Source organism: Spermophilus citellus, assembly GCF_964194105.1.
Source record: "Spermophilus citellus genome assembly, chromosome: 8".
NCBI classification, from domain to species: Eukaryota; Metazoa; Chordata; class Mammalia; order Rodentia; family Sciuridae; genus Spermophilus; species Spermophilus citellus.
Genome location: NC_138189.1, coordinates 121,725,001 through 121,744,933, shown reverse-complemented (window position 1 = coordinate 121,744,933; position 19,933 = coordinate 121,725,001). Strand labels below are relative to the sequence as shown.

Sequence of the window (19,933 nt, the reverse complement as noted above, 5' to 3'; positions counted from 1 at the left end):
TAGATTATTTGGTATAAGAAAAAAAAAGTGTAGGAAGTAGAAAATTCCATGTTTATTAAGCAAAATGGAAAAGAAATTGGTTTTAGCTTAACAAAGTTAATCTCAATGAAATTTGAATTGTATTGTGCCATCTCCTTTTAATTCCCTGGGAATTTAAAAATTCTTTGCTACTTTTGGTAGGAGGAGGGATGGAGGGAAGAGAAGGGGAATAAGGGAGGGAGTCACAAGGGCGTGTTCAAAAATTCTAGTGTAAGGCTGCATTATAGCCATGGATGATGATAAACTGACCTGCAGATGTTCATTATTTTCACTTAGATTTTTTTAGAACATTATTGGATCCAAAAAAGAAACTTAAAAAAAAATTAACTCAAGCAAAAATCTCTACAAATCTTTCCCCTCTCACATATATGTCTTTGCATTTAGAGTAAAGTCTCCATGCCTGCCCTCTGGATTCCGCACACACTTGTCTCCCCCAGTGGAAATACATGCTGCTTTTGTAAATATGTAACTTTTTTCAATAACTATAAAAATTGGTGTTGGACGATTGGACTTATTAAAAATATGGGATCTAACTATAAAAATATAAGCAAAGTGTTTATTAGTAAGAAAGACATAAATCATGTGTTTTTAATATTTTAAATTAATTTTTTGTTTGATAGTTTTAGTAATAATTGCATTTGAGGGCATAAATGAAAAAGAAGGCTCCTGGGCAGGTTTTGGGGTAACTGAAATCTAATAAGAAAATAAAAGGAAAGCTGTTTACACATAAGGTGTGGACTAAATCCCTTTAGCAGTCATTCAGTTGTTCTTTATGTAATTAACTACTGGAATGATGCAAGACAAAACTTTTCTGATTTTTTTCTTCTCTAAGTTACACAACTTTTTCTTTTAGAGACACTCTATTAGGGAATGCTTGATCAAATTGTGAAAAATATTTGATGATTGATTTTGAGTTATTGAGAAACTGCTTAATCAAGTTTATATATTTCCAATCAAATAGAAACGAGTATCAAAAACTGAGGAGTTAGAAAAATTTGAAATACGTGTCCTAAGTGCTAAGAAGTGAGGTAGTAAGGAAGAATTTATAACATTTCAAATTGTTTCTAATCATTCATTTCTGATTACCACCACCTTCTTTTCTTGTGGAGCTGGAAAAAATTAAGGAGGGCAAACTTTAAGGGTAAACATTTCCTGTCTGCCTACTCCTTGGATTTAAAGTACCATAAACATTTTTTACACATATACAATGTACTTAGAGACCCCAAAGTTCTTTATTCCTAAATGTGAACTTCCAAACCTAGTCATCATCTAACACTTATGTTGCAATGGTTGGGAATTCCTATCTTGATTCCATTTTTAAATCTATGTCACCCAGTTACAGAAAACTCTGTGGCAGGCAGCATGGTAAAACCATTTCACTTTAAAAGTCCTTGTTCCCACTTTATATATTCTGGAATATATAATTATAAATTAATCCTTAATTTTTATGGTGTTCATAGAATAGTTTTTTTTTTAGTTTTTATTTTCACTTTCAGGAACTGGTATTTATTACCAAAGTCATATTCAATGTTAACAAGATGTACAACTACAAAAAAAAAATTGTGCGCATTGCAGTCTCAATGCAAACAGACAAATGGAAACCTCAGTTGTTTAAAAAGTAATTCAAATTACTCCAAAAAGCAACTACATTTTTTAAACATGTTTATACATCCAGCCAACAAATGAAAATGGTTAACAAGAAAAAATACAAATTCAGAGGTCTGGTATTAATGTTTAAAAAAGGCATCTGCTGGGCTTGTGTGGTGGCTCAGTAGTAGAGTGCTTGCTTAGCATGTGTGAGGCACTGGCTTCGATTCTCAGCACCATATATAAATAAATAAACGTCTATTGACAACTGAAAAAAAAAAGGCAACTGCTTATTGATTCGAACATCAATCTCTTGGCCACTCAGCTTCATGACATTCATCTGATGGGCTCTCTTAGCCACCTCTAGTGATTCAAACTTAACCACACTGCACACCTTGGACTTCCCATTCTTCATCTTGATGTCGGCGTACAGCACATGGCCACTTTTGTTGAATTTGTCCTTTAGCACCTTCCATGTAAAATCAGCATGGGGGATTTCTTACAAATATCCAGTAGGCCTTTCTGGCCACCCCAGGAGCATGGCTTCCAGCTCTGTGGCTTCCAGCTCTGTCAAAGTTGCCACGTTCCATCTCAGTGGTGCTGTCAAAGTTGCTACCATTGCCACCACCCATGGCTAGGTCCATGCGCTTAGTGCTAGTGCCCAGGGCTGGGCCCATATCTGGCCCATTCACTCCAGGCTATTGGCACCCATTTGCTCCAGGCCTGTGGCCTTGCGATTCAGGCTGGCCCGCATGCCTACCAGTCCCATGCACTCCATGCTCAGGCCCATGTGCTTACTGGCAGGGCCTGTATGCTCTACACCAGAGCCCATGTATTCAATTGTGTGGCCCACACGGTTGCTCGACCTCAGAGCCAGTGAGCTCCATGCTGCAGGCCATGTTGTCGTACACTCGATGCCGGAGCCCATGCGGTCCATGACCAGGCCCCATGCACTTGATTGTGGTGCCCACTTGATCCATGCCTGGCTTAGGCCTGCACCCCTCAATGCGGTGAATCCTAAGGATGTTGTCTCTACTTCCACCTCCTCCCTGCTTTGCAATGATCTGTCCTCTCCAGTGCATTACTTAGAATTTCATCTTTTAGGCCCATGTTTATTTATCCAAGATCCAAATTGCCATGTTTTCCCTATCATGACCACCAAAAGGTCCCTTCCATTTTATTTATTACAAATCCTATGCCTTCCATTCCCATTCCTGCAGACCCTATGTTTTCTATTCCAATGTCTTTGTTTGGTGATTGGCCCTCCTGGCTCTAACCCCATGCTAATACCACCAAGTCCATGGGGAAGTTGCTGTGGATGTTCAGGATGGAAAAAGTCTCCCTTTGGTAAAGACCTCTCATCCATTTGTACTTGCAGTGGTCTATCAAATATCGGTTGGCTGTTAAACATAGATATAGCTTGCATAGCTTCCTTGGACTTTTCAAAAGTCACAGTGCCTATTCCACAACTTTTCACATCTTTATCCTCCAGAATGTCTACTTGAACTACCGCTAAAAATTTCCTTCAGTTTCTTCCAGCCAATTTTACATTATAATCCAGATTTGCTACAAATACTGTGCTTCCAAGTCTTCTATCCTGTAATGCAGTGGATAATCTCATTTGGGATGTTAGGATTATTTAGGCTACTGAGTAGGGTATTAATCATTTCTGGGCCACTTGTCCCATACCCATCCCTACAGTTGTAGCCATCACATTTTGCATTGCTCTCCTAGTGTGTTCACCATCAGGATCTTCTTTAGCATTCAGTGGTCTTCTGCTCAGACTATGCTTGTTTAGAACTTCAGTAGCTTTTTTCATACTCTCTTGCATCTTGAACTCAACAACAGCACATCCCTTTTTCTTTAACCAGGTCTTTAAGTGACTGCCATTTCACATCAAAAGGTATGTTTGTGATGAAGGTTCTATATCTTTTAGTTGGGTTGGCATATGACTGAAAGCCATTGCCTCCTCTTTCTGTGTTCGTCTCCTTTCTCATCTCCTTCTGAGTGGGTCGTTCTTCACCTGTTGTGCTGGAGCCCTGCTGCCGCTCTCTACTTCCATTTTGGACTCTGTTGCTGTCACCTCTGCCATCCCTTCGAGCCCTGCAACCCTGTTTTGGGTTTATTTAGTGTATTTCTTTCATATAACTTGGTGGTTATGACTTTGGAGTTCAGTGCACTATCCTTGTGGCTGTGGGCAGGTAACTTAACCTTAGTTTAGGATTCAAGGCTTTTTAGACTTCATAGATTGTAAAAATTTCATAATACAGTGGGGCACTGATGTTGATTTGCCACATATTTGTTTTCCAAAGGAAGCATGTTAAAATAAGTGTAAACTCAATATTCTTTATTTTATTGTTATAAAAATAAGGAGGCGATAATCTCAAAACAAGTGGTTGACTTTGTTTTACCATATTATTCTGTTTGATCAAAGATTGATGAAAATTTTACCACAGGTGGATATGGTAATGTTTACTAATCTTGTTGTGAAGATTAACTACATTAAGTAGTATTAAAGTACTTAGCATAGTCTCCGGCATGGAGTGTTTAATAATATTTGCCCCTTTTCTTAGTATTTTTCAATAATTTCAATATCTTATTACTAAGATAATGTTTCATTATTAGTATATTATGATTAATTCACCACAGTGACTTAACAATGTAAGTTGGTTAGATAGACTTGATTTATGGCATAGATTTTATTCGGGTTGCATTATTATGCAACTTACTAAAATTGCTCTATAGAGGCTTAACTAGGGTCTTATTAAGAATCTAAAGGAAGGCAGTGCAGAGTGGGGTTTGTGCACAGGCTTAAGGATGTCATTGAGAATGGAACTTGTACTTAGTAAGTAAGGTTAGTCTTCAAAAACACAAGATTGTGGTTATTCCACCAAGCAGGGAACAAAGGGGTGTTGGAAATCTTTTTCATGGTCAGAGGTTTGTCTTATTTTGCAAGAAAGCCCTTGTCTAGGTATTTGTTATTTGCCAGAGGTCCACTCCTGGCAGCGAAAAAGGTTGGAAATTGAGTATTTTGCTTTTAAGCCTCTATAGTGCAGAAATACAGGAAATTAAGAGATTAAGATTAATGTGTAATGTGAGCTGATAGTATTTTGTCCAATTACTTCGCATAGAATATAGATGATTGCAATAGGTTATGCAGTGATTCTCAGGAGACTTTGAAAGTCTTAGTGGATAGAGCTACGTTGATGTAGCTACATTATGGAATCATGTGTTCAACTTCTTGGTTGACTTAGGTGTATGATTATTAATTTTCTGAACCTCAGTCTCTCTCTTTTTTAAAAATAGGGATACAAATACTAGTGGGTGAACATTATGTATAAATATTTCTAAAATGTTGATATAACTTAAATATGATTTCTGTGGTAACTATTGTAAATGCCTCACCTGTTGATTTAGAATTTAAAAATATAGGCTTATGGCATTTTCTAAATTATTCCTTTTGTTTCAGATTTACTCTATTTAAAAAATTATAAACATGTTACTTCATTTTTTTCTAGTGTACTGATACTTCTGCCTGTAGTAATGCTTTGTCAGTTTTCTGAGATACTAGGATCTTAATTTATTGTTCCTTCCCAAAGCTGAATTGATTTTTTACAGGCAAGTATACATTTGTATATAAAGTACATGTGTAAAAGAAAGCTGTTTAAATAGAGTTCTGTACTTTGTTGAATTCATACTAGCTTTGATACTAAAACTTTTAAGTATGTACTTTGCCCTGTCTTAAAGTAATTAATGTTTTATGTTTTTTCTTTCTGATAATATTCAAAGATTTAATAGATAAACTGCTCCTAATGTTGCATGGTGGGGTCAATAATTTGCCATCAGAAGCTAATTGCTAGAAATGTTACTTTGAAGAGTAGGGGTTATTTGTTATCTTTAAATTTGCTATTTTCACAAAGTATTTGTTTTGGTGGGAGTATAGCATGCTTGAATCTGAGTCTTAAGTTATTATCTTTGTTTCATTTAAAGTGGATTAACTTGAGTTATGTCAGTTAGCCTCACTAAACTAAATTTATTGGGCTAGAATTTACTGTTCATCTTTAAACTCAGTGCTTGGCATACCTCTTAGTACAAAATTGGAAATGTTAAATGTTTAATGATTTGATCTTACTTTTGAAAGTTGACGGATACAAGGAAAAAAGTAATTATATATTTCCATATTAATAGGATATTGAATAAAAGCTGAAAAGGAGCAGTAATTTTTGGTTCAATTTCTGCAACAAGTGCTTCTTTATAGAAATAAGAAATTTTCTGGAACAAAGTTATTCATATTTGATAGGCAGTTTGGCTCCCTATAAGATTAATCACTTTGGTGCTGGTATTTTGAAACTGTCATTTATGTGATATTTTCACTGGTACTTCACATAGTGTGTGAATTCTTCCTCTGATCTCCTGTGATGTTTATTATTTTATGTGAGGCTTTAAAAATTATTATTTTGAGATTTTGATTATCATGAAGAATAATTTAAATAAATAATATACCTAACTTATGAAATCCAATTCAATTCTTATATCTAGACCCAGTTTACCAATTAATTGTTCTAAGTAGAGCCTACCTAGTCTTGGTGCGTTTTTAATATATAAGATCATTTTTAATTGTTGAATGATTTATCTGCAAATATATTAAATTAAGGGGTCCTGTCAGAATAGATTAATATGCTCCAATGAAATCTCATTGATGTACACATAAAAGTGTAGAAAAACAAGCTGTAATCAAACTTATTTAGTTTACTTCATTGTCTTCTACATTTTTTTTGTTTTTTTGGCACTGGGTATTGAACTCAGGGGATTTTAACCACTGAGTACATCTCCATTCTTGATGCCAAGTAGCATCTCAGAAATCAGTGGGCTGGTGGTTTTCACAGATTTGAAGGACCTGGAGGTGCTTCAGGGTCCTTTGGGAGGCCTAGAAACTTGGAGTCCTAGCCACCACTCTTCACTTTTGTTAGAAAAAGGAGACATTTTTACATTAAAAAAATATGTTTGAAAATTCCCAGTCTAGTTTGGGCTCCAGAGTAAAGGAAATAAAAATCCAGGGTAGTGAATTTTTCTGTGTCATAAGGATGGATCCAGCAAACTGAAGATTTAAACCCTAGATCAGGGTGAGCAAACTGTGGCCCTTGGACCAAGTCTAGCAGCCTTGCTTTTGTCTGTAAAGTTTTATGAGAATATGGCTACACTCACGTTTTACAGTCTGTGGCTGCTTTCATACCACAGAGCCTGAGGTGAGGAGCTGACTGAGCTAGCTGGCCCTGCAGAGCCTACACAGCTTTGACAGGAGCATTTGCATTCTTTGATGCTTCTCTGTTAAAATGCTAATACCTTTGGTAGGGTGTGGGTGTGGGATTGTTTAGTGTTGTGTCCAGTCACACCACAGAGAAGTGTAAAGTTACTTCCTGATATTTGATAGCATGGGGAGTGGGCCAAACCTCATTATGAAAGTATATTTTATAATTTTGGGGGGCTGATTCTGTTACTACAGTAGTATCATGAACAAAAAAATTTGTTTTCATCTTGATGGTTAATTATTTAAGTGTATGTATTTTCTCAGATATGTATTTGATAACCACAGAACTCTTTTGGAGTTATTTATAATGTAGTTTGGAACGATTTGACTAAATAGTTAACTTTCTTGAATGGTGTGCTTTATGAAGTTTAGAAAATGTAAGAGACTGAAGATGGGTCGGTCTGGATGTGAAATTGCTCAAAACATGAAAACATCCTGACGATATTTTTCTTTCCCACTCATTAATTAATAATTAATAATTATTAATTATTACAACTCAGGTTTTATTTGTGCGTAAAAATGATTTTTAGGAAATGGCAGTAAGTTACTTCAACTCTTGAAAAAAAGTTGCTTTTTTTTTTGTACTGCGGATTGAACCCAAAGGGGTGCTTGGCCACTGAACTACATCCCTAGTCCTTTTTGTTTTGAGACAGGGTCTAGCTAAATTCCAGAGGGTCTCACTAAGTTGCTGAGGCTGGCCTTGAATTTGTGATTCTCCTGCTATAGGTATGCATTGCCAAGCAGTGCCAAGGGATTGCAGTTGGTAGTCTGTTACTCATGAAAATTTTAGGAGCATTTCTTTGTGGTAAAGTCCCCATGTCGTATATTCATTTTTTGATAGCCGTCACATTTCATTCCTTGTTTACCTTAAGGCACAATAACTTGGGAGAAAAAAAATTTTTTTTTTGGTTCCGCAGAAAACAAACTTGTTGCCTTAAAAATAAACACTGTGTCTGGGTGCCGTGGTGCATGCCTATAATCCTACTGCCTCCAAGGCTGAGACTGGAGGATTGCAAGTTCAAAGCCAGCCTCAACAATAAAGAGGTGCTAAGCAACTCAGTGAGACCCTGTCTCTAAGTAAAATACACAATAGGGCTGGGGATGTGACTCAGTGGTTGAGTACCCCTGATTTCAATCCCTGGTACCAAAAACAAACAAACACACACACACACACACACACACACACACACACAGTGGGGAAAAAAGATACATTCACACATTGCTGGTGGGACTGCAAATTGGTACAACCACTATGGAGAGCAGTATGGAGACTTCTCAGAAAACTCAGAATGGAACTACCATTTGACCCAAGTACCCACTTTTCCTTTTATACCCAAAGGACTTAAAATCAGCATATTACAGTGATGCAGCCACAGCAGTGTTTATACAGCTCTGTTCACAATAGGTAAACTATGGAATCAACCTAGGGGTCCTTTAGTAGATGAATGGATAAAGAAGCTTTAAAGAAGAATGAAATTATGGCATTTGCATGTAAATGGCTGGAGTTGGAGAATATTATGCTAAATGAAATAAGCCAATCCCCAAAAACCAAAGGTCGAATGTTTTCTGTAATATGCAGATGCTAATTCACAATAAGGCAGTCGAGGAAGGTGGGTGTGGGGGGACTAGAGAAGAATAGAGTTACCTTAGATAAGGTAGAGGGGAGTGAAGGAGAGAGGAGGGGTGTGGGGTGGGAAGTATAGTAAAATGAAACAGATGTTATTACTTTATGTATATATGTATGACTGCATGACCAATGTGATTCTACAACAGGTACTATGAGAAAAATGAGAAATTATACTCCATCTATGTATGACATATCAAAGTGCATAAATGTATTCTACTGTCATGTATAACTAATTAAAACAAAAAATTATATAAAAATAAAAAAGATACTCTTAGCTGATTAAGGTGATATATTCAATAGTATAGGAAATAAAAAGACTGATCTTAAATTCTATTTATCCATCATTTTTGTTTCATACTTCTTTGATGCTTCATAAATAAATAATTTTAGTTTTTCATTTTTAGCAGGGATAGTGAAAACTTCAGAAAACACTTAAACTCAGTATGTAAGAAAGTTGCCTGCTGGGTAGGTAAATTTTCTCCGTCTTAGCAAGATTGCTAATATTTGATAGTGTGATGCAGCAGATAATTAGATATTTCTCTTGTTATTCTGAAAGTCAGTTTCTTCATACTTTGCATATATTTTATGAAAAGTATCTCGAGGTCAGCTCTGGTGGTTACAGAAATTTGTGTTTCTCTTCCTTCTGGTTGGCTGACAGGCTCAAAAGTTTAAGAGTTTCTGGGCTGTCTGGTGTGTAGTGGGGAATCCCTGCAGGAGTTGGAGTCCAGGTAGTGGAAGTCAGGATAGTGCTGGCAGATAACTGAGGTAGTAGTGGTCAGATGAATGAGAAAGATGGAGAGTTCAGAGGAGGCTTGTAGTTCTTGAGGAGTGCCCTTCTGCTAGACTGGGTGCCTTGGACTAGTCATCCACTGTGAGATGGAAACAGGTCCACACCTGTTTAAATTGATACAGACAAATGTGGGAGGAAGAGAGAGGGAGCAGCAGTGGCATAGGAATGATGTCATGAAGTTAATGACTTTGTATTTTTTTTTTTCTTTTTTTTTGTGTGTGATTTTGAATGACAGTTGTGATGCAAATACAGCATGTATTACTATTATTATATTTTACATTACAAGTATGATAAATATCATGTCCTAAAGTAAGTTTACATTGGTTGTAGAAAGCAAGGATAAAGTAAATGAGGAAATTTCCTTTGTCAGAAGTCAAAGGGGAGTTTGAAGCCTGTATGGATTCTTTTTCATTCCCCATCCCTGCATTTTTTTGGGGGGTGGGGCTAGTTTATCGCCTCCCCCATTGTCTCTTGAGTTCCAGATGAGAACTTCAGTTGATTTCAGGGCACAAGGATCTAATATTGGCTGTAATTATAAGCCTGTAATCTTGTGCTGAAGAGGTATCTTTACACAAAGAGGAATGAATAGGAGGGGACTTGTCCCAGCTTAGTTTCACTGTTATTTAAAAACAGCAAAAACAAAGCTCTCTTGTCTTAGTTATTTTTTTCTTCCTAAATATAGCTAAGGAAGGACTAGGAATTTTAGTAACTGCACCAAATTTCTCTTGGTGATATTTGCAAATACACTGGGGAGAAAAGAAATTTTACTCTACAAATAGCATTATTAACATAGTTTTATGAAACTTCTTAAATATTCTTGTTACAGTATCCTTTCCCATCTGGTATTCCAGGCCCCAGTACCTGGCATATGCTAGGTAGGTGCTCTGCTCAGTAAATCAACATTGTGTTGTACTCAGACCCCCTCATTTCTATGTAGTTTGTAAACAGGCATTTTATCTCTACTTTATCTTTAAAATGATTATAGCCATATTATCTAAACCTTGAAATAACATACAGAGATAAATTGTTTACTTTTTATTATGTTGTTAACAATTCTCTATCTTGTATCCAAACACAAATGTGCATGGGTTTATAATCGAATCTCTTTGTAGTATGCCATGGAGTTGTCTTTAGTAGCTGTTTTCAGTAGTGGTTCCTACTTGGTGACCACAAAAATAACTTTTAAATAATTAGTTAGCATTATAATTTGTATGTCTATGGCAATTAATTGTATCAATAGATGTCAAAAATGAATATTCCAGCAGGATTTTTGAGGTTAGATGTCAAATTATTTAGTTGAGAGAATTTGTTTTCATCACTGTTCAGAAGAGACACTGATAGAATTTGGCAGCAGTGTCTTTCTTGCCAGCAATGTGAGTTAAGTGTACCTTTATAGAAAATGCTAATGAGGAATTTGCTGCAGTTTATCAAAACCTGGCATTTGCAAGTGGAAATGTTCTTCATGTCTTTTTTTTTTAAAGCTACTTATCCTTTCAGGAGGATAATCAATTTTTATATTTTCATATATCACTGCAGTTATTTATGAAACCAAAGTTAATTAATGTAGTCTTCTGGAAGGGATTGAAAACTAATTTAAACTTTACTTCTCACGTGTAATATAGCATTTTATGCATTTCCATTCGTGATTTTTTTTTTTTTTTTTTTTTTTTTTTTTAGGAAGGGAGTAAATGTTAAACATTGAACCAATTTTCAGGAGAACAATACCTACCTTCAAATTGGTTGAAACAAAATACAAATAGCATGGGGGTAGAGAAAAAAATGCCTGTCCTATCCTATAAATCTTTGAAAATTTATGTAAAGTAATCTATCATTCTCATTAAACTGGGTGAAAGTTTTTAGGAGAAATAAGAAGAAAGAGCTTACCTCCATAACTTGGAGTCTGTCCATTAAATATATATCTTCATAGTGATATAAAGTGACATCACGTTAAAGTTATAGTATTATCACTTTATAAGTAATAAGTAACGACAGTATTCTTTATATATGAAATAGGTCGAAGATTTTGATTATAAAATGTCACTCTATCTTCTGTTGAGAATTAAAAAGGAAAAAAAAAAGCCTGATCTGTTCCTATCATCTGGTTTAGAAAGTTGTAAGAATTTTTAGTTGTCTTTTCAACTTATTAGGTCAACGTTTCCCCTCCCCTTATTGTGAAAATGAATGTATTAAAAAGTTTACAGGAACCTACACTTATCGTTCTTACCCTCTGTTTTTAGGCTAGTCCTAATTTCCATTTCCTTTTCTCAGTTGATTATAAGATGAAAGCTGCAAGAAGAAAAGTACTGTTGTGGACCTTTTTAGGATGGTATTTTAAGAGGCAAAACCTTATTTCTCATCGTCAGGCCCAACCCATTCGTGTAGATGATAATTGTCAAGAATCATACTTGTAACCACAAAGAATAATAATTTTGCATTATCTTCTGGGTAAATTGCTGCTCTGTTTGAATTGATTCTGTAAAGAGGTAAGTGGAGTTTGGGAGAGAAAAAAAAATCTGTTTATTTTCCTTTGAAGGTCTTTTCTTCATATATAAGTGCTACCACCACTCTTTGGTCTTTATCAGTGCTTCCCAAGCACCTTCTGATGTCCTCCCCTTTACTTATACTAGTAATTCTTCATTTAATGCTGTTGTCCCTCCCAGATACCTATCCTGGTTTTTATTTAAGGACTAGTTTAAAGGTTTCTTCCCACCTGAAGCTTCTTCTGGTCACTTGGCTTAGAGGTTGAATTTTCTTATCGGATTCTTACTGATTTAAGATTGCAGGTCTCTTTAAGAATCATTTATCCCTTAGTAATAATTTCATAATTCTTAGGTATGTATACACATCTGCCTCCTCTTTTAAACTGCACGTTTTTTCCCAAGGTGAAACTGTGTTATTGACTTTGGGTCTCCAGGACGTCTTTTAATATTTTAGCATTTCATAAATATTTAAGTGTATAAGTTGTGCTTTATAGATTCTTAATATAGAACAGGCAGTACGGGTGGGGTCCAACACAATTTGCTACAGTTTTAAAAATTTAAGATGAAGATGGTGATTATTTGCAGTGTTCGGTTTCAAACCCAGATCCTTGTGCATGCTGGGCTAGTGCTGTATGCCAGAGTTATACCTACAGCCCTAACCCCTATTTTTATTGTTTGAATGTAACATTATTCAGGCTTATAATTATCTTAAGGCGGAATCAAAATTGATTCTTAGAGTTGTCCAGTTAGGTGATAGTGATTTAAATTCTACTTAGTCACCATGACTTGCGTAAGTCACAGAACCTGAATTCTAGGCATTATTAATTAATATGTCCTAGACTTGAGTTTGTTGCCTTAGGTTCTAATGCATATATTTACTTTAATTAGATTCTGATCTCTTTATTTCATCTGTCTACAGCCTTCCTTAAGTTAGGAGATCAATAAATATAACTAAGTATATTCACTGCTAGGACAATGGGAAGAAAAAAGCAATATTAATAATGCCTTGGTTTCTCTTTTGCATCAGTTTCACTTTAGTATTCATTTTGGGGCTTAATTATAGTGGGAAAGAGTAGCTGGAAGAGAGACTTTTGAACTACCTTGTATTCTCTTTTTGATCTTGGCAGTTTTCATGGGGTTTTAGTTCTTTCATTTGCAAAATGGTACACACTGCTGTTTGCTGTACCTACTTCTCTGGGTAGTTGTGAGCTTCAATGAGCATAATATATAAGAAAGTATTTTTGCAAGCAAAAAAGTCTACATAAGTGTAAGGCCTTACTATCCTGACATGTTGTATTAGTGCCAGTAGAAATTGTGAATAATTTATAAAGATGATAGGCTAGGATCCTTTTAACATTTGATTGGTAGTATTTATAGAAGAATGACTGTTTTTGGCATGTGTATAACCATGTTTTTAAATTATTCTATTATTTGATTGTCCAGGTTAATACTTACCTGGAGCATTTTATTTTATTTTATTTTTTTTTACCTGGAGCATTTTAGAAGCACAGGCTTCATGTTGAGTTTTGTTAAGAACTTTTCTTTGTGAAGCATTTTCAGACTTCAGAGAATCACTGTTCAACACTGTATCCCAAATAGTTTGATTGTTTTATTTGGTGAAGAAACTGAACCCAAAGTGCTTTACTTTCGAAAGTAGCAAAGTCTTTCCATATGTGTAACATGCATATGTGTTCTATTCTAAGTGTGTTTATTAGAAGTCGTGTTTTTAGAATAAAAGATTTGGAATTGCATGATATGACTGGGTACCATTTTCTTTTGACTATTGAAATTTGTCATCATTTTGTATTTAAATTTGAATGCTGATTTGTGAGCTTAGGCCCATAGGTAGAGTGCAGAAAATGTCTGATAGGAGTAAGAAGTTGGGATAGAAATCTCATGATTTTGTTCTGAAGAATCTGAAAAGGTGTTTGAATTGTTTCAATATTATAAATTTTCACTACTGAAAGATACGGCAATAAATGAATCTTTATACTTCTGATTTTATTGAAGAGGTACTTTTATGATGTAGTCCTTCTGAAAGTGCCACATTAGCTATTTTAGGTTGCTTTTAGTTAATAATATATAATGCCTTGAGTGTGTTGTCCCTTCTTCATTTTATATTTAGGGAGAACATGGCTCAGAAAGAATAGCTGAGGAAAGATGTGGAAGAGCAGTTGACTTTTTTTTTTAAAATCTGTATTTTTTAAATTGGGTACTGTTCTGAGAAGTGTGAGGCAATCTTTTTTTTTTTTTTTTTTTTTTTTTTAAGAGAGAGGGAGAGAGAGAGTGTGAGACAGAGAGAGAGAATTTTAATATTTATTTTTTAGTTTTTGGTGGACACAACATCTTTGTTGGTATGTGGTGCTGAGGATCGAACCTGGGCCGCCCGCGTGCCAGGCGAGCGTGCTACCGCTTGAGCCACATGCCCAGCCCAGCAGTTGACTTTTACTAAGTGTCCATTATGTGCTAGAAAGTTGACTACATGTTTTCCTATAATTCATTTTATTTAGTTCTGTCTTAGACCTGATAAATCAGAGTGAGCTATTTGTAAATTACCATTTGCTTAAGTACACATAAATGTCTTTCAGATTTCCTATTCTTTTCACTCTACTTCATTTATAATAAGATTGGTATAAATATCTATAATTATTGTTAATGAGGACTTTTCAAAATAAGTTTTGAGGGGCTGGAGTTGTGGCTCAGTGGCAGAGCACTTGCCTACCTTGTATGAGGCACTGGGTTCGATCCTCAGCACCACATACAAATAAATAAAAAATGAAGGTACATCAACAACTAAAAAATACTTAAAAAAATAAGTTTTGATTTGCTTAGGTCATTTTCCTTTATTGGAAATACTCTGTTAGGTGACTTTTACTTTGGAGATAAGCTTCAGGTACGAAGCCCAATTTTGTTAAAATAAAAAAAATTTAAAACAATGGTGTTAGTATTTTTATTTTTATTTTCCAGTGCAAGGGATTGAATTTGGGGCCCCATTCATACTAGGCAAGTGCTCTACCACTGAGTTGCACCCCCAGTTCCTGGTCTACTATTAGTATTATTTTTTGGTGATACTGGAGATTGAACCCTGGGGAATTCTACCACTGAGTTACATCCCTAATCCTTTATATTTGTTTAAATTTTGAAGCAGGGTCTAACTAAGTCCTCCAGTCTAGCCTCAGACTTGGAATCTTCCTGCCTCAGCCTCCTGAGTCACTGGGATCATAGGTGTGCACCACAGTCCTGGTCTACTTTTAAATTAAATCCCTATTAGCAAATAGATTACTGTAAATAACTGTAAGTTATTATTTTTAACTGTACTTTTTAAATAGCCTTTTTTATGTTTGATACGTTTCGGGTTGTTCTGTACTTGGAAGAGTTACAGTTTTTCTCAGCAGAGGCACAGTCAGCACAACCAGACATCTGCTGGTTTGTCAGAAACAGAACTGGCTACCTCTCATTTCCATTCCTTGTGAAGCACAGATCCACTTTGTTAACACCTAAGACTGTGTAGGGACATAACTGGGATCCTTGGTTTTCAGTGCTTACTGAAAAAGCCAGGGGAAAAGTTTGGAGTCATATGGGGACTGTATGTAGCAACCAGGATCCTGATTTGCATGGGTACAGCCTAGCCAGTAGGAGGGTAAAGCATGCCTAGCATTTTCTGACTGTTGCCATGAGGATAATGGCTTCACTTGTAGCAAGGTTTGTCATGTGACCCCACTATTCAGAGGCACTAGTCGGACTAGAATTTGACCAAAATTAAAAAACATACAGTTATACCAAGAACTTTTTATAAACTTGAATCTTCCACAGAAATACTATTTATCTGCAGTTATGTAGCTCTAACTTCATTTTATGATTATAACTTAAAGTCAATTACAGAGTGAAAGACAAAAACTAACTTCCTACATTTTGGAATTATGAGATCTCAAGGAGTTCTGAATGATTCTGGAATCCTAAAATAATCCACCCAAAGGTTTTGGATGTGATGGGTGTGTATCAGTGTTTAAATGATGTCTTTGAGTCCTTCTTTGGAGAGGATGTGTGATTTTGTCTGTGGCAAGAAATCCTATTTGTTTCTCTGGCTCTTCTACGACATAGAAAATGCCATTGTTAACTTAGGGCTAGGAAAACACAACACTCCCAAGACAGAAAGGTTTTTTAAAGGTGTATGAGTTCTTGGGCTTTTTTATCTGAGTTTTTTTTTTTTTTTTAATTATAACTTTTCCTTCCAAACCATTCTTTGTTCTCTATTTCTTACACTCCTTATTTTCTTCTATTTTTGTGGGGTGCCGGGTCATAAAGAAAGGTTAAGTACATAGTCTCCTACTGAATTACTCATTTTCTTCTGGTAATTGAAAGTTAACTTGCGTTGTAAGTGTACATGATCATGTTTTCTGTTTCTGGAATGTTTTCAGTGTTCAAAAATGATTATAACCTGTACCTAAACTATATGGTTTTTTAAATTAATGTTTTAAATATTATAGTTTTTTTTTGCATGGTTTATACACTAAAAAAATATTTTTAAAGTATGTGGTGAACAGTCTTACTTTTCCTCTGTGCCATACCTGTGTAATTTCTAGTCTCCTAATGATAGTGTGATGTTAGGTGCTTGTTTATTCTTACAAGGATTTAAAAAATATTCTTGTACAATGATTCTATACTCAGTAGACCCAAAAAACTCCACCAGAATACTTCTTGAGCTAATGTACAAATTCAGCAAAGAAGCAGGACATATTATTGACATACAAAAATCAATAGCTTTTCTCTATTCCAATAATCAGTCCACTGAGAAAGAAATCAGGGAAATAATTCTGTTCACAAGAACTTCAAAAGGAAACAAACAAACCACAAAAAAACAAAAACAAAAAACTCTGGACAAAATATAAGAAGGTGAAAGACGTGTCTACAGGGACAATTATAGAACACTGAAGAGAGACGAAGAAGACCTGAAAAGTTGGAATGACCTACTATGTTCTTGGAGAGGCAGAATTAATATTATCAAAATGGCCATATTACCAAAAGGAATCTACATATTTAATATACTGCTCATCAAAATACCAATGACATTCTACATAGAACTAGAAAAAATAGTTCTAAAATTTATATGGAAGAACAAATGACCCAGAATCACCAAAGCAACTCTTGAATAATAAGAGCGATGCTAGAGGCATTGTAATACTTGATCTCAAATTATACTATAGAGCTACAAAAACAGTATGGTATTGGCATAAAAACAGACATGAAAACCAATAGAAAACAGAGACATATCTACATAGATGTAATCATTTGATCCTTGACAAGGATGCCAAAAACAAACATTGGGGAAAAGATAGCCTTTTTAACAAATGGTGCTGGGGAAAATGGATATCCATATGTAGAAGAATGAACCTAGATCCCTATACAAAAATCAACTCAAAGTGGATCAAATAACCAGGAATTGGACCAGAAACACTATAACTGCTAGAAGGAAAATAGGGTTAATGCTTCATCATATTGGTGCTGGCACTGACTTCCTTAGTAAGACCCCCAAAGCTCAAGAAATAAAACCAAGAATCAGTTAAGTGGGATATCCTCACGTTAAAAAGGTTCTGCACAGCAGTGGAAACAAGAATGTGAAAAGAGAGCCTACAGAATGGGAGAAAAATTTTGCCAGGTTACTCAGGGAATTATATTAGGTGCATATATGATTGTTGCATAGTGATTCCTACTATTGTATGTAATTATAGTATACCTATAAAAATGAAATTCACAGGGCTGGGGTGGTGACTCAGTGGTAGAGCATTTGCCTGGCATGTGTGAGGCTATGGGCTTCATCCTCAGCACCACAAACAAATAAATTAAAAGGTCCATTGACAACTTAAAAAGAGAAAAAGAAAAAATGAGATTCACATACAGATCCATACAAAATATATTTTAGTACCCTCAAGTTATATCTATGTATATCTACACACCTACTCCTTGATAGTTTAACATAAGATATAATTTGAAGACCTTTTTTTAATGTGGTGCTGAGGATCGAACCTAGTATGTGAAGAGCTCCCTTTTTTAAGAACGTGTGTGTATGTTTAACCATTACTGAGTACTCACAGTACTGCAATGAATATCCTTCCAACGTGACCTGGTAAATTTCTGTTGGGCCAAAGAATGTTTGCCTTTCTAAATTTGATAGTTATGATGTAGTGTAGAGTCGAAGTTTACAGTAGTACCAGCATTGTATTAGGGCTTTTTTTTTTTTTTTTTTTTTTTTTTTTTTTTTTTTTGTGGTCCTGGGGATTGAACCCAGGGCCTTATGCATATGAGGCCAGCACTCTGCCAGCTGAGCTATATCCCAAGCCCATGTATTTTTTTAAAAAATATTTTGTTAGTAGTAGATGAACACAATGCTTTTATTTTATTTATTTATTTGTTTATTTTGTGTGGTGCTGAGGATCGCACCCAGTGCCTCACACATGCTAGGTAAGCTGCTAGGTAAGCCTTCTATCACTGAGCTAGAACTCCAGCCCCCTATTAGGCACCCCCACACCGATTTTTTCTTTCTTTTTAAACATGAATGCTTCATGAATTTGCGTGCCATGCCGATCTTCTGTATTGTTTCATTGTTAATATATGTGCTACTGAAGTGAGCATTCTCTTTTTTCTTTATAAAGTTCCAATGAATTTGAATGCGGTGTTTTGCAAAACTCAGAAATGATTTCTATATGGGAAGATTTAACCTTTTTCTATTAAAAAACATTTTTTGGGCTGGGGTTGTGGCTCAGCGGTAGAGTACTTGCCTAGTGTGTGGGAGGCCCTGGGTTTGATCCTTAGCACCACATAAAAATAAATAAAAGCAGAGGCATAAAAAAAAAAAAAAGATTAAAAAAACAAAACAAACAAAAAAATATTTTTTTTTTGTGATGCCCGTTATTGAATCCAGCGCTTTGCACGTCCTAGGTAAGCATTCTACCACTGAGCCAAGTCCCCAGCCCCTTTAACCTTTTTTGAGTATAAAAGGTCTATGAGTTTTAACCTGTGAAGAGTCATGTAAACATCACTACCACCACCACCACCGTAATCAAAATGATGACATTTTTCATCACCTTGAAAAGTTCCCATATACCTTTTTGTTAATCCTTTCTATCCAGCCTTGCATCTGGCAACCATTGATCTGATTTCTCTCTATGGTTTGCCTTAAGATGATCACATAGTCTTCTTTTGTGTGATTCTTTTTCACTAAGTGTTTGTATATCTTTTGAGAGTCAGCCATGCTATTGTATGTATCAGTGTTTTTTTTTTTCCTTTTTATTGCTGAGTAGTATTTCATTATAAGGATGTACTAAAATTTGCTTATTCATTCTCTAGTTGATGGAGATTTGATTTTTTTTTTTTTTTTTTGAGGTGCTGGCGATTGAACCCAGGGCCTTGTGCATGTGAGGCAAGCACTCTACCACCTGAGTTGTATCCCCAGCCCTAGTTGATGGAGATTTGAATTGTATCTTCTAGTTTTTGACGATGAATGGAACTTGGAACTTTTAAGCATTCATGTGTAAGCCTTTATATGACATGCTTTTATTTTTCTTGACAAAGATGCATGTATGATGTTGCTGGGATAAAGGGTACACGCACATTTAACTTTTAGAGAAACTGGCAAACACTTTCCCAAAGTTTCTGTGTTGTATTTCTACCAATTATGTATGAAAGTTCCAGTTTTTTTGTATCCTAGTCAACATTTGAATCTGTCAGTTTTATTTTTTAAGCTATCTCATAGGTGCATAATGATATCTAACTGCGTACTTTTAAAAAGCAGCTTTATTGTGCTGCAGTTCACATAAAAAGTTCACCTATTTAAAAGTATGTAATTAGTGTTTTTTTTTTTTTAGCATATTCACAGATATATGCAGCCATTACCATTGTCAATTTTGGGACAATTCTTGTTCCCTTTCCCTGTCACCCCAAGTCTTCCATTCTCCTATTATATGCAACCGTCTAACTTTCTGTCTGTGGATTTTCCTTTTGTGGACATTGCTTGTAAATGGAATCATATAATATGTGGTCTTTTGTGACCAACTTCATTTCATTTAGCATGTTTTCAGTATTTATCCATTTTGTAGTATATATCA

The 19,933-nt window shown here is 35.4% G+C and overlaps 1 protein-coding gene and 1 pseudogene across 6 annotated transcripts in view; one reads left to right on the top strand and one right to left on the bottom strand.

Moving 5' to 3' along the window:
• The window catches only part of RAPGEF2 (Rap guanine nucleotide exchange factor 2), a 253,310-nt gene that overhangs the window by 14,138 nt on the left and 219,239 nt on the right, over nucleotides 1-19,933 (top strand). The gene's annotated exons all lie outside the window — the stretch shown is intronic.
• LOC308654269 (heterogeneous nuclear ribonucleoprotein M-like) lies at nucleotides 2,463-3,639 on the bottom strand (annotated as a pseudogene). Its single transcript has one exon. The product of its transcript is annotated as a heterogeneous nuclear ribonucleoprotein M-like (transcript).